At 44.8% G+C, this 15,003-nt stretch overlaps 1 protein-coding gene across 3 annotated transcripts in view; it reads left to right on the forward strand.

The window, feature by feature from the left end:
- The first annotated feature begins 812 nt into the window (after positions 1-812).
- The window catches only part of DENND4C (DENN domain containing 4C), a 142,589-nt gene continuing 128,398 nt past the window's right edge, over positions 813-15,003 (forward strand). For 2 of the 3 annotated variants that reach the window (XM_012500698.2, XM_030818805.1), the window contains exon 1: positions 813-1,163. The gene's annotated coding sequence lies outside the window, so the exon portion shown is untranslated. Of the gene's footprint in view, positions 1,164-10,424; positions 10,483-15,003 lie in introns of those variants that run through there. The other variant, XM_030818850.1, reaches the window with a different exon arrangement.

A 15,003-nucleotide genomic window follows, 5' to 3' on the forward strand; every position in this document is an offset into this window, starting at 1 on the left:
CTTCTTCCTAAATAACTAGTAATTTTTTTTTCATTTACTTTGATAACTTAAAAACGTTGTTCAAAAATATCCTGCAAAATTTGCATTATAGAGAAACGACTCTGCAGACGTCTGTGTCGATAATGAGGCTACACTTAGGAGGCGTGAGGGTACTGACAATACAAATGAGCGATTTCTCCATTAGGAATTCCCATCCCCAAATCTGGGCCGAAGGAGCGACACCGAGCGCGGCCAGGGATTCACGGGGTGCACTGGAGCCAAGGGGTTTCGGGAAGCGCCAGCGCGCGGGTCTCTCTGGGGTCCCAGAGCCCCCTACTCATGCGTGGGAATTCCAGCTCCCACCCTGGGAAGGAATCTTCACGTACCTCCCGGCGCTGTCCTCAGTGACCTTCAGCCACTCGGCATCACTTTTCCTGTCTTTGAAAACTCCGAGAGAAGCAGCCGCCACCTGCCTCAGGCCAAGGCAATAAACCCACATCACAGGGCGAGTCTGAGCCCTGCAGGAAGGGGTGCACAGCGGCCTCCAGAGCGCTTTTTCCCTAGCTCTGTTTCTGCAGGTTCGGCCGCGCGAACGCGGAGGAGGGGATCAGAGGCCCGCAGGGCTCAGACCCCACGCACCGCGGCGGTCGCACAGGGGTCGGGGGTGGGGAGGGGAGCGGTGGCCGCAGGGCCTCGGCCCTCCCCGGGGGCGGGGCCTGAGCGCCGCCCCGCCCCCTCCTCCCCGCGCCTTCTCCCCCCCCCGCCCTTTTCCACCCGCCCCCGCAGGAGGAAAGGGAGAGGGAGGGGGAAAGGAAAGTGCTGTTTTGTGGAAAGGGGCGGAAGGCGGGGGAGAAAAAGGGAACAGAAACATGGCGGTCAGGTCTTGGGACTCCAGCGCCGCGGGCAGCTCCTAGGCGACCCGCCGCCCGCACTGTCCGACGGCTCATAGCGCGGAGGCACCGGCGCGGGCCAGCGCTTCGGCCACTGCCCCTGGGTGTAGGCGGCGCCCCTCGGAGACCCTGCCCGCGAGGCGGCGCAGGCGCAGACCGGACTGAGGCGACGGCGGCCGCTGGAGCTAGTCCCCCGCCCTGCCCTGCCGAGCGCGCCCAGGCCGCGAATCCGGAGCTTTCATGCCCCAGGAAGAAGCCGTGTCGAGGTGGCGCTGACAGAGGAGCAGGCAGCAGGTGAGGCTGCGGCGCGGGGCCTTTGGCGGAGGAAGCCTGCGCGGTGCCCTCGCGGGGCCTGCGCTCCAAGGCTGGGAGGGCGCCGGACAGGTAGAGCCGGGAGGGCTGAGTTCCAAGTGTCCGGCCCGCGGGGGGTCGCCGAGGAGGCAGAGAGTGGCTGCGGCTGGCGTTCGTGGCCTAGTTTCTCCGCGGTTTCCAGGGGCGGGGAGTCCCCGGAGCCTGCGGGATGCAGTCGGGGAAAGGCTGCCCCTGAAGAGCCTCCCCGCGCCGCCGGCCGGGCCCATAAGAATCGTTTGCGTACAAGCGCAAGGGGTCTGGGCCCGGGGGACCGCCCGGGCGACGGCCGCTTTGGTGGGGGCTGGGGTGCGGAGGGAGCAGGATCGGGAGTTCCCAGAGGGAGTCGAGGCTGAGAGCGCAGAGAGCTAGAGCCGGGGGTGGCGGGCAGTCTCGAGAGGAGTCCGGGGACTGAAAAGTGTCGGGGACAACGGGAAGGAGGGGGACCTGGGCAGGTGTCGCTGGTGAATTGAGGACATTTCCTCCTCTGTCTTACGGTGGCCGATCCTCAGGGCTTCTTTATCGGGGATGACTTTCTAGGAAGGCGGGATCCTTTTAACTCTGGAGTGACTAAACACAAAACCAAGGAATGAAGTCCTAAGGCTGACTCCTGTAAAGAGCTGTAACTTTTTCTGTTTTAAGAATGCCGTCATGTCTTTTTTTTTCCACCCCTTTTCTGCTTGATAGACCTTTTCCTCTCGAAGACCGTCTTTTATCTGCACTAATAAGGAATTACCTAGTTTTTAAATAGTACCGCCTCCTTCTCCCCTTATGTATGTTTGTCACACGGGAAAATTTAGGGTAGTTACCGCGGGTACTTGTGCAAATGTGAGGTAAAGTGTCATTTCCAGTAGTGAACCCTCAGCTGTCTCTTTGTGCCTCCGAGATACTGTCAAGCGTTGTAGCCTGAGAAATTGACCCACTGAGCCTGCTTAATTGTGTGCAAACCCGTGTTGAGGCATTCTTCCTAGGCCCTAATTTACGTAGGAATAGGTTTTCCCTTCCGGTCTGGGTATAATGAGAGGGGAGAACGTTAGTGCTAAGGCATTAAGTTCTGGATAAATACTTGATTTGATGTGATCGTGTGTATTACTCTATCAGAAATGCAGAACGTTGTATGATTTTTCTATGTACACGCGATAAGAGCAATATTAGTTGCAAAAGGAAGTTTTCATCTCAGAACATTAAAGGTATCCTTTATTGTTGATCACCATAACATGCAAAAAAGAAACTATATTTTTTGTCCTGTTCTTTGTATTACTGTTAAAGAGTTGGTAAACTGCCGTCTTGCTGTGAGACTGGGAAGTCCAGTGAACTTAGGTTTGTATTTATGAACATGATCTGCCTCTCATATAGGCTTGCTTTGACTTGTTTTTCTTTCAGTAATGGCAAAGGGTTTTCTGCCACTCAATCCACACTTTCCTCCGCATTGGTATCTCCGTTGACCATTTTGCAAAATAGTTTATTGAGTTAGGGGTCTGATCTTTTGTATAATCTGTTTTAGTGAACTGATCATATGCGACTTGACTTTGGCCAATAGTACCTCGTGCAGTGTACAGTACTACTATTTAGACTTACTGATTTGGGTAATAGAAAAGCTATGATGTTAGAAATGTCGTTGTATATTGGAGAAATTTTGAAGTTGTATATTGGAGAAATTTTGAAGTTGCATATTGGAGTAATTTACTCCTATATGCTTTGTAAATGAGTGCATTCTATTCTCGAGAGTAAATACAGTATTTTGTAGTATAAACTTAAGCTTTTAGCTGAAGAAATTGGCAGCATAGTTGGAGTGTGGAGACTATTCTTAAAACGCAAATGTTTTAAATTACAAGGAACTGTAGTGGTGTGTAGGCTGTGACAATTCCTGGTGCCAAATTTGGAAGATTATTTGGTTGAGGTACTTTCTATAAAGAAACATTAAGTATCTGCAATAAAAGTGAATTTGTAGCTATACACAAGGGATTTTACATTATAAATAATAACTCAATAAGGCACCTTTCTTTGCTCTTTGTGCATCTGCCAGTTAAGACCAAAACATCTCATATTTTCACTGGAGCTTCCTGCCAAAGCAAATACTGGTTTTGCATTGGCTTTGCTGCTCAGTTTAAAAGCTAGGGGAATCTCTCAGAGCCTTCTCTGGATCTGGAGGCTGCCTGATTAAAAAAAAAAAAAAAAAAATTGAAAGCTAGGTTTCAGTCATATGCTTGCACCTTAAGTACAGGTTGTAAAGTAAAAAAGAAAGTTGCTGAGTCAGTGGCAGGTTGTTTCATTTGTTCTTTTGATTTGCAAAACGGAATTTCTGTCATAATTTGAATTTCCAATGTAATATGTTTGCTGAATAGCAAGGGCAAATAAGCTTTCATAATAACTGAATTAAAATGTTAATTTTCTTTCTACTGATGCCATAGATTGTCAGTTTGACAGATAGACGTAATAAAAGGATGCCTTGTTGGAATGGGAAATACCTTTTTATCAGCTAAAATTTGGGGAAAGGATTTTGCATAGTACAGCTGGTGTAAAACAATAGGTCTTTAGCATCAGATTGTAGGATATTCCAAAATTAGGCAGTTTTATTATTTTAAATTTAAAACAATATTTTGCAGGAAGAAGTTTAAAGCTTTAAAACATTTTCTACATATGTAAGTATGTGGATGTAATAGAGCTTAATATGGTATTTGAAACATTTTTTTTTTTTTTTTTTTTGAGATGTAGTCTTGCTTCATCACCCAAGCTGGAGTGCAGTGGTGCGATCTCGGCTCACTGCAACCTCTGCCTCCCAGATTGAAGTGATTCTCCTGCCTCTGCCTCCCGGATTCAAGCGATTCTTCTGCCTCAGCCTCCCAAATCGCTGGGACTACAGGCGCCCGCCACCACGCCTGGCTAATTTTTGAATTTTTAGTAGAGAAGGGGTTTCGCTGTGTTGGCCAGGTGGCCTGATGTCAGGTGATCCACCTGCCTAGGCCTCCTAAAGTGCTGGGATTACAGGCGTGAGCCACCACACCCAGCCTTTGAAAACTTTTTATTGGAAAAAATGTAACATGATGAAAAGAAATTCAAAAGAAAAAATTTAAATTACTCTCACCTATCTAACACTTATATTTTTCTGTATTCTAATCCTGTTATACTTCTTTTTTTTTTTTTTTTTTTTTTTTTTTTGAGACGGAGTCTCGCTCTGTCGCCCAGGCTGGAGTGCAGTGGCGCAATCTCGGCTCACTGCAAGCTCCGCCTCCCGGGTTCACGCCATTCTCCTGCCTCAGCCTCTCCGAGTAGCTGGGACTACAGGCGCCCGCCACCACGCCCGGCTAATTTTTTTGTATTTTTAGTGGAGACGGGGTTTCACCATGGTCTCGATCTCCTGACCTCGTGATCCGCCCGCCTCGGCCTCCCAAAGTGCTGGGATTACAAGCGTGAGCCACCGCGCCCGGCCGATCCTGTTATACTTCTATAATGTAGTAGTATAATATTCTAATCCTATTTATGCTTGTGTATAATTCTTTGATTAATGTTAATATAATTGTCTTTTAATTTAACATGCTTACCCTGTTGCTGTAGATTACTATTATTTTACGGCTTTTAATAGTCCAAAGTTATTTTATTTTATTTTTTTTGAGACAGAGTCTCGCTTTGTCACCCAGGCTGGAGTGCAGTGGTGCAATCTCGCCTCACTGCAAGCTCCGCCTCCTGGGTTCATGCCATTCTCCTGCCTCAGCCTCTCCGAGTAGCTGGGACTACAGGCGCCCGCCACCACGTCCAGCTAATTTTTTGTGTTTTTAGTAGAGACAGGGTTTCATCGTGGTCTCGATGTCCTGACCTTGTGATCCGCCCGCCTCAGCCTCTCAAAGTGCTGGGATTACAGGCCTGAGCCACTGTGTCTGGCCCATACTTTTTTACTCTTAAAATAATGCTATGATGAATTTATTTTGCTAATATGATGGTCCATGGGTCTATACCAAATTACTTTTTGAAATTTTGAGAAAGTCAACTTTCTATTCTTTTCTTTTCTTTTCTTTTCTTTTTGAGATGAGTCTTGCTCTTGTCACGCAGGCTGGAATGCAATGGCGTGATCTCGGCTCACTGCAACCTCCGCCTCCCAGGTTCAAGTGATTCTTCCTGCCTCAGGGTCCCGAGTAGCTGGGATTACAGATGCCTGCCCCCACACCCAGCTAATTTTTGTATTTTTAGTAGAGACGGGGTTTTGCCATGTTGGCCAGGTTGGTCTTGAACTCCTGACCTCAGGTGATCCATCCGTCTCGGCCTCCCAAAGTGCTGGGATTACAGGTGTGAGCCACCACACCTGGCCGAAAGTCAACTTTCTTTGAATTACTTTCTTTGCAGTGGATCATTAGGACTGCTACAATATAGTACTTAATTGAGAACTGAATTGAAACAACGTGAAAGACTGTAGATGTGCATGTATCACTTGAATTCATTGAGTGAAAATCAAAATTCATAATTCTGCTAATGACTTGCTACTAGTTTGTGTACATTAACTTATGATATAAGAAGTAATGTAATTCTTATACTCTTATACTTCAGTGATATTGTGGGGCTTAAATTTTTTTTTTTTTTTTTTTTTTAAAGACAGAGTCTTGCTCTGTCACCCAGGCTGGAGTGCAGTGGTGTGATCTTGGCTCACTGCAAGCTCTGCCTCCCGGGTTCATGCCATTCTCCTGCCTCAGCCTCCTGAGTAGCTGGGACTACAGGCGCCCACCACCTCGCCCGGCTAATTTTTTGTATTTTTAGTAGAGACGGGGTTTCACTGTGTTAGCCAGGATGGTCTCGATTTCCTGACCTCATTATCCACCCACCTCGACCTCCCAAAGTGCTGGGATTACAGGTGTGAGCCACCACACCCAGCCAAGTGTTCTTTGTTTCAATCAAACCTAATTACCAATCCAGATTTATTATCTCTTGGTTTACAGAAGAGTCATCTTTTTTTTTTTTGAGACGGAGTCTCGCTGCGTCACCCAGGCTGGAGTGCAGTGGCGTGATCTCAGCTCACTGCAAGCTCCTTCTCCCAGGTTCATGCCATTTTCCTGCCTCAGCCTCCCGAGTAGCTGGGACTACAGGCGCCCACCATCTCGCCCGGCTAATTTTTTGTATTTGTAGTAGAGATGGGGTTTCACCAGGGTCTCGATCTTCTGACCTCGTGATCTGCCCGCCTCGGCCTCCCAAAGTGCTGGGATTACAGGCGTGAGCCACTGCGCCTGGCCAGAAGAGTCATCTTATATATCTTTGTAATATTTTAATTTGTTTTTGTAATATTTAAAGGTTGTTCTCGAATCGGGTTTTTTCTTTGATATGTTTTTATTTCTTTTTTTTCATTTTATTAGCCAGGAGATATTCTCATCTGATAATCTAGTTTTTTATTGTGTATGTACAGTTTAATTATCTCTTAATTTAGGTATTCTTAGATCCTAAAAGCATAAATGTTGAAAATCTTTTTTTAAATTATGGAAAGAGGATCTATTAAAGAGGTACTTTTCTATCTGCTAGGAATAGTAAGAACAATAATATAAAAAGGTGACTAGTAAGGTCTAATAGGTTAAACAGCCCTATAAATAAGCACTGTAACTACAACACAACAAATATAGAATAGAGCAAAATATGCTGCAGGAGCAGAGGGAAACACTTGTGTAGTGTGGATTAGAGAAGGTTTACATAGAATAAGACATCTGATTAAAAACTTACAACTTGCTGTAAAAAGGCATAAAGTAATGAAAAAATGTGATGAAGTTTATTAATATGCAAGTAATTTAGAGGGAGTGGGTACTAAGCTGGAGAGTAAGTAGAGGCTGTGTCATGAAGGGTCTTACAGTCAAGTAAGAAATTAAGACTATATTGTAGAGAACAGGGAGCCGTTGGAAGATTTAAGCTGTTAAATATTTTGGCTCCATTATGAAGGAGGGATTGGGAGAGCAGTTTGAGTGAGGGCACGGGTTCATCATCCAGAACATCTTGAAGGTACCTAGGCATGAATTGAGAACAGCATGGTAGGGATAGAAAGAAATAGATAGACTTGAGAACTGTTACATAATACAAACATTTCCTGTGGCCCACAGGCCATGTCGCTTTAGCCTTATCTTCTTGCCCGCTGTGTACCTGCCACACCAGTCTACTTTCAAGTTTTTTCCCTCAGAGGCTTTGCATATATACTATTCCATTTGCATGCTACTTTTTCTAAAAGATCATTTCTGGTCCCCAGTCACACTGACTAGTCAGGCGGATGAGTTACTATCTATTCCAGCATCTTGCTGTTTTAATCTGTAGAATTTCTTTCTTTTTCTTCCTTTTTCACATTTGTTCCTCTTATTATTTGGGCAATTATAGGCGATTTGACTTTTTCTTTTTGAGATGGAGTTTTGCTCTTGTTGCCCAGGCTGGAGTGCAATGGCGCAATCTCGGCTCACTGCAGCCTCCGCCTCCTGAGTTCAAGCAATTCTCCTGCCTCAGCTTCCTGAGTAGCTGGGATTACAGGCATGCACCACCATGCCCGGCTAATTTTTTGTATTTTTAGTAGAGATGGGGTTTCATCTTGGCCAGGCTGGTCTTGAACTCCTGACCTCAGGTGATCCACCCACCTTGGCCTCCCAGAGTGCTGGGATTATAGGCGTGAGCCACCGCGCCCAGCCGACAGCTTTTAGATTTCTTAGGATTTTGTTTTTGTTTTTTTTTTTGTTTTTATTTTTGTTTTTTGTTTTTGAGGCAGAGTCTCGATCTGTCACCCAGGCTGGAGTGTAGTGGCGCGATCTCAGCTTACTGCAACCTCCGCATCCTGGGTTCAAGCGATTCTTCTGTCTCAGTCTCCCTAGTAGCTAGGACCACAGCCTTGTGCCACCATGCCTGGCTAATTTTTTGTGTGTGTGTTTTTAGTAGAGACAGGTTTCAACGAGACTAGGATGGTCTCGATCTCCTTACTTCGTGATCCGCCCGCCTCGACCTCCCAAAGTGCTGGGATTACAGGCATAGCCATCGCACCCAGCCAGGATTTTCTTTGTACACAATCATTTCTGCAGAGAAAGCCAGTTGTACTTAATCATTTCCAATCTGTATGCCATTTTCTTCCTGCCTATTGCCGCTGGCTAGATTAATGCTATCCACTAGAAGTATAATATAAACCAAGTATGTAATTTAAATTTTATAGTACCCCCACACTAAAAAAGTAGCGATAAGTGAAATTAAATTTAATGTATTTTAAATTTCACTACATCCAAAATATTATTCAATATGGGTAGTAATTTCCTAGGGCTGCCATAGTAAATTACTGCAAAGTGGGTGGTTTCTAACAGCTTAAATTTATTTTCTGACAGTTCTGGAAAGTAGAAATAAGAGGTCAGGGTGTCAGGAGAGCTGTGCTCCCACTGTAGGCTCTAGGGAAGACCCCTCCTTGACTCTTCCTCTCTTTCTTTCTTTCTTTCTTTTTTTTTTTTTGAGATAGAGTTTCACTCGTGTTGCCCAGGCTGGAGTGCAATGATGTGATCTCAGCTCACCGCAACCTGTGCCTCCTGGATTCGAGCGATTCTCCTGCCTCAGCCTCCCGAGTAGCTGGGATTACAGGCATGCACCACCATGCCCGGATAATACTGTATTTTTAGTAGAGACAGTGTTTCTCCATGTTGGTCAGGCTGGTCTCGAACTCCTCATCTCGGGTGATCTGCCCACCTTGGCCTCCCAAAGTGCTGAGATTACAGGTGTGAGCCACTGTGCCCAGCCTCTTCCTATTTCTAGTGGTTGATAGCAGTCCTTAGAGATACAGGAACTAGTTAGGTTTTTCCTTCCTTCCTTCCTTCCTTCCTTCCTTCCTTCCTTCCTTCCTTCTTTTCTTTTCTTTTCTTTTCTTTGTCTTTTTTTTTTTTTTTGAGACAGAATTTCGCTCTTGTGGCCCACACTGGAGTGCAGTGATGTGATCTCGGCTCACTGCAACCCCCGTACCCCGGGTTCAAGCAATTCTCCTGCCTCAGCCTCCTAAGTAGCTAGGATTACAGGCATGCGCCACCACGCCCATCTAATTTTATATTTTTATAGAGATGAGGTTTCACTATGTTGGTCAGGCTGGTCTCGAACTCTTGACCTCAGGTGATCCACCCACCTCGGCCTCCCAAAGTGCTGGGATTGTAGGCGTGAGCCACCTTGCCTAGCCTATAATATTCCTTTGTTCTTTTTTTAATGTGTAGAGGATGTGTAGCGATAATGCCTTCTATCATTGCTCATATTGGTAATTCCAGCCTCTTGCTTTTTCCTTAATCTACAGATACTGATATTTATTATTCCTTGTTTATTTTAAATTTTATTGATTTCTGCATTTTATTATTTTTTTCCTCTACTTCCCCTTGGTTTAGTCTGCTCTTTTTTTCCCGAGCATCTTGAGGTGGACATTTATGTCATTGATTTTAGAACTTTCTTATTTTCTAATATAAGTGCTTAAAGCTGTGAATTTCCTTCTAAATACTGTTTTAGCCACATCTCATAAATTGATTTCTTCTTTTCATTCAGTTCAAAATATTGTCTAATTTCTTTTGCAGTTTCTTTTTTGATCAGGGGTTATTTAGGATACTATTATTTAATTTCTAAATCCTGGAGAATTTTATATAGTATCTTTATATTAATGATTTCAAGTTTAATTCCATTGTAGTCAGAGAGCATGCTTCATAATTTATATTCTTTTTTTTTTTTTTTTTTTTTGAGATGGAGTCTTGCTGTGTCATCCAGGCTGGAGTGCAGTGGCACTCCCCATCTCTACTAAAAATACAAAAATTACTCACTGCAACCTCCACCTCCCAGATTCAAGCAATTCTCCTGTCTCAGCCTCCCGAGTAGCTGGGATTACAAGCGCACACCACCATGCCCAGCTAATTTTTGTATTTTTAGTAGAGATGGGGTTTCATCGTGTTGGCCAGGCTAGTCTTGAACTCTTGATCTGAGATGTTACGCCTGCCTTGGCCTCCCCAAGTACTGGGATTACAGGCGTCAGCCACCGTGCCCGGCCAATTTATATTCTTTAAAATATTTCCAGGCTTGTTTTATGGTCCAGGATATGGTTTATCTTGGTGAATGTTCTGTGTGTGCTTGAAAAGATGGTTTATCTTGCTGTTGTTGGGTGTAGTATTCTATAAATAACAATTATGTCAAGTTGGTTGATAATGTTCTTCAGATCTTACATGTTTTTAATAATTTTCTGTTTACTTGTTCTGTGAATTATTGCATCAATAAGGAGTGTTGAACTCCTCCCTGTGATTGTGGATCTGTTTATTTCTCCTTTCAGGTATGTCAGTTTTTGCTGCATGCACTTTGATACTCTCTTGTTAGATGTACACAGTCTTAAGTAATTTAACCAGGGGGATACATTCTGAGGAATGCATCATTGGGCAATTTCTTTATTGCGTGAGCATCATATAGTGTGCTTACATGATCCTAGATGGTGTAGTATGCTACACTTGTAGGCTATAGCCTATAGCCTATTGCTTCTAGGCTACAAACCTGTACAGCATATTACTGTACTGATAACTCTAGGTAGTTATAACATAATGGTGAATATTTGTGTATCTAAGCATAGAAAAGATACAATAAAAATGCAGTATAAAAGGACCGGGAACCAGGTACGGTGGCTCACGCCTGTAATCCCAGCACTTTGGGAGGCTGAGGTCAGGAGTTCGAGACCAGCCTGGCCAACATAGTGAAACCCCATCTCTACTAAAAATACAAAAATTAGCCTGGCACAGTGGTGTGTTCCTGTAGTCCCAGCTACTCGGGGGGCTGAGGCAGGAGACTCATTTGAACCTGGGACACAGAGGTTGCAGTGAGCCAAGATCATGCCACTTCACTCCAGCTTGGGCAACAGAGTAAGATTTCATCTCAAAAAAAAAAAAAAAAAAGGCCAGGCATGGTTGCTCACACCTGTAATCCCAGCACTTTGGGAGGCTGAGGCAGACAGATCACTTGAGGTCAGGAGTTTGGGCCGGGTGCGGTGGTTCACGCTTGTAATCCCAGCACTTTGGGAGGCCGAGGCGGGTGGATCACGAGGTCAGGAGATCGAGACCACGGTGAAACCCCGTCTCTACTAAAAAATACAAAAAAATTAGCCAGGCGTGGTGGCGGGTGCCTATAGTCCCAGCTACTCGGAGAGGCTGAGGCAGGCAAATGGCGTGAACCAGGGAGGCAGAGCTTGCAGTGAGCCGAGATTGCGCCACTGCACTCCAGCCTGGGTGACTGAGAGAGACTCCGTCTCAAGAAAAAAAAAAAAAAAAGGAGTTTGAGGCCTGCCTGGCCAACATGGTGAAACTGTGTCTCTACTAAAAACTCAAAAATTAGCCTGTTATGGTGGCGGACGCCTGTAATCCCAGCTATTTGGGAGGCTGAAGTAGGAGAATTGAACCCGGGGGGCAGAGGTTGCAGTGAGCCGAGATCACGACACTGCACTCCAGCCTAGGTGACAGAGTGAGACTCTTTCTAAAAACAGAACAGAACACAACAGAACACAGAACAGAACGGAACACAGAACAGAATGGAACACAGAACAGAATGGAACACAGAACAGAACAGATATGAAAGATAAACATGGTACACCTATAATAGGGCACTTACCACGAGAGGAACTTGCAGGAGTGGAAGTTGCTCTGGGCGAGTCAGTGAATGAGGGGTGGTGAATGAATGTGAAGGCCTAGGATATTACTGTGCCCTACTGTACACTTTATGAACAATGTACAGTTAGGCTGCACTAAATTCATCAAATTTTTTCTTTGATCGATAGTAAATTAACTTTAGCTTATTGTAACCTTTTGACTTTATAAACTTTAAAATGTTTGTTGTTTTTTGACTCTTGTTACAACACTTAAATACAAACACATTATACAGCTGTACAAAAATATTTTTCTTTAAATCCTTATTCTGTAAGCTTTTTTCTATTTAAAAAGTGAATTTTGTTTTTTAGAGATAGAGTCTCGCTATGTTGCTTAGGCTGGCCTCCAACTCCTGGGCTCAAGTGATTCTCTGGCCTCAGCCTCCTGAGTTGCGTGCCACTGCATCTGGCCTTTTTTTTCGTTTTTCTTTTTTTTTTTTTACTTTTTAAACTTTTTTGTTGGAAATGAAGACATAAGCACACACATTAGCCTAGGGCCCACACAAGGTCAGGATTATCAATATCAGTGTCTTCTACCTTCACATCTTGTCCTACTGGAAGGTCTCCAGGGGCAATACTCATGTGGATCTGTCTGGACTACCTCCTGAAGGAACCTGCCTGAGGCTGTTTTTAGGTAGCTTTTAAAAAACATAAGTAGAATGGTGACTCTCGTCTGTAATCCCAGCACATTGGGAGGCTGAGATGGGACGATCGCTTGAGCTCAGGAGATTGGGACCAGCCTGGGCAACACAGTAAGACCCCATCTTAAAAAAAAAAAGTAAGTAGAAAGAGTACACTCAAATGATGTTTAAAAGTATAACATAGGTTGGGTGTGGTGGCTCATGCTTGTAATCCCACTGCTGTGGGAATCTGAGATGGGCAGATCACTTGAGCCCAGGAGTTTGAGACCAGCCTAGGCAACATGTATCCACCATTAAATTATTGTACCAAATAGTTTCACCTCCATGAGATTATTCTACTTCAGCTCTTAAGCCCGCTCTGCCTTTCCCTAAGCCCTTGGCAGCTACTGTTTTTTTTTTACTATTTCTATAGTAAATTTTGTTTATCATGACTTCATGGACATTTACATTGCTTCTACCTTTTGGCTATTCTGAGTAGTGCTGCTATGAACATTTACATACAGATTTTTATGTTTGTTTTTGAGATGAGATCTAGCTCTGTCACCCAGACTGGAGTACAGTGGCACAGTCATCGCTCACTGCAGCCTCAACCTTCCAGGCTCAATGATCTTCCTGCCTTAGCCTCCTGAGTAGCTGGGACTGTGGGTTTGCACCACCACATCTGGGTAATTAAAAAAAATTTTTTTGTATAGTCAGGGTCTTACTGTGTTGTCTGGGCTGGTCTTTTTTTTTTTTTTTCTTTTTTTTTGAGATGGAGTCTTACTCTGCCACCCAGGCTGAAGTGCAGTGGCGCAATCTTGGCTCACTGCCACCTCCGCCTCCCGGGTTTAAGCGATTCTCCTGCCTCAGCCTCCCGAGTAGCTGGGAATACAGGCGCACACCATCACACCTGGCTAAATTTTGTATTTTGAGTAGAGATGGGATTTCGCCATGTTAGTCAGGCTGGTCTTGAACTCCTGACTTCAGGTCATCCACCCACCTTGGCCTCCCAAAGTGCTGGGATTACAGGCATGAGCCTCCTCACCTGGCCTGTTTGTTTTTAATTTGTCCTATCTCTTGTTTGTTCCTTTTTGGATTACTTGAGTATATTTTCGTATTCCATCTTATCTTCACATTGGCTGATTAGCTATATGTCTTGATTTTTAAAAGTAGTTGCCTTGGCCGGGCGTAGTGGCTCACACCTGTAATCCCAGCACTTTGGGGGGCTGAGGCGGGAGGATCACGAGGTCAAGAGATCGAGACCATCCTGGCTAACACAGTGAAACCCCGTCTCTACTAAAAATACAAAAAATTATCCGGGCATGGTTGCACGTGCCTGTAGTCTCAGCTACTCGGGAGGCTGAGGCAGGAGAATCGCTTGAACCTGGGAGGTGGAGGTTGCATTGAGTGGAGATCGTGCCACTGCACTCCAGCCTGGGGGACAGAGTAAGACTCAGTCTCAAAAAAAAAAAAAAAGTAGTTGCCTTAGGGTTTATAAAATACATCTTTAACTTTATGTATAAGCTGGGACTCTTAATTCAGTACAGTTTCATTCTCCCCATCTGTGTCTAATTTTCCTCACAAAGGGATAATGCTAGACCTCCCTTGTTGGGTTGTTATGAATATGAAATGAGTTACTAGATGTGAAATACTTTGAGCATAGCTCATGTTTTTATTCATATCAAGAATAATAGAAAAAACTTTATTAGAAGCTCTTCAATTTGCAGATTGCAGGTTTCTTTTCCAACCTGCCTTAGCTGTCTACATGCATAATCACACCCTAGACTAGTAGTTCTTAATTCTGGCTGTATATTTTAAATGGGCAGCTTAAAAAATATTGATAGTAGTGGGCCACCTTCAGAAATTCATATTTTATTGGTCTGATATATATATATATATATATATATATGTATATATATATATATATATATATATTTTTTTTTTTTTTTTTTTTTTTTTTTTTTTTTGAGACAGAGTCTCACTCTGTCGCCCAGGCTGGAGTGCAGTGGCGCGATCTCGGCTCACTGCAAGCTCCGCCTCCCAGGTTCACGCCATTCTCCTGTCTCAGCCTCCAGAGTAGCTGGGACTACAGGCGCCTGCCACTGCGCCTGGCTAATTTTTTGTATTTTTAGTAGAGACGGGGTTTCACCGTGGTCTCGATCTCTTGACCTCGTGATCCACCTGCCTCAGCCTCCCAAAGTGCTGTGATTACAGGCGTGAGCCACCGCGCCTGGCCTTGGTCTGATATATTTTTAAAAAGTGTTCCAGGGCCAGGTGCGGTGGCTCACACCTGTAATCCCAGCACTTTGGGAGGCTGAGGCGGGCAGATCACGAGGTCAGGAGATCGAGACCATCCTGGCTAACAAGGTGAAACCCCGCCTTTACTAAAAACACAAAAATTAGCCGGGCATGGTGGCAGGCACCTGTAGTCCCAGCTACTCAGGAGGCTGAGGCAGGAGAATGGCGTGAACCCGGGAGGCAGAGCTTGCCGTGAGCCAAGATGGCTCCAGTGCACTCCAGCCTGGGCGACAGAGTAAGACTCAGTCTC

The sequence above is a fragment of the Nomascus leucogenys genome, chromosome 1a, assembly GCF_006542625.1.
Source record: "Nomascus leucogenys isolate Asia chromosome 1a, Asia_NLE_v1, whole genome shotgun sequence".
NCBI classification, from domain to species: domain Eukaryota; kingdom Metazoa; phylum Chordata; class Mammalia; order Primates; family Hylobatidae; genus Nomascus; species Nomascus leucogenys.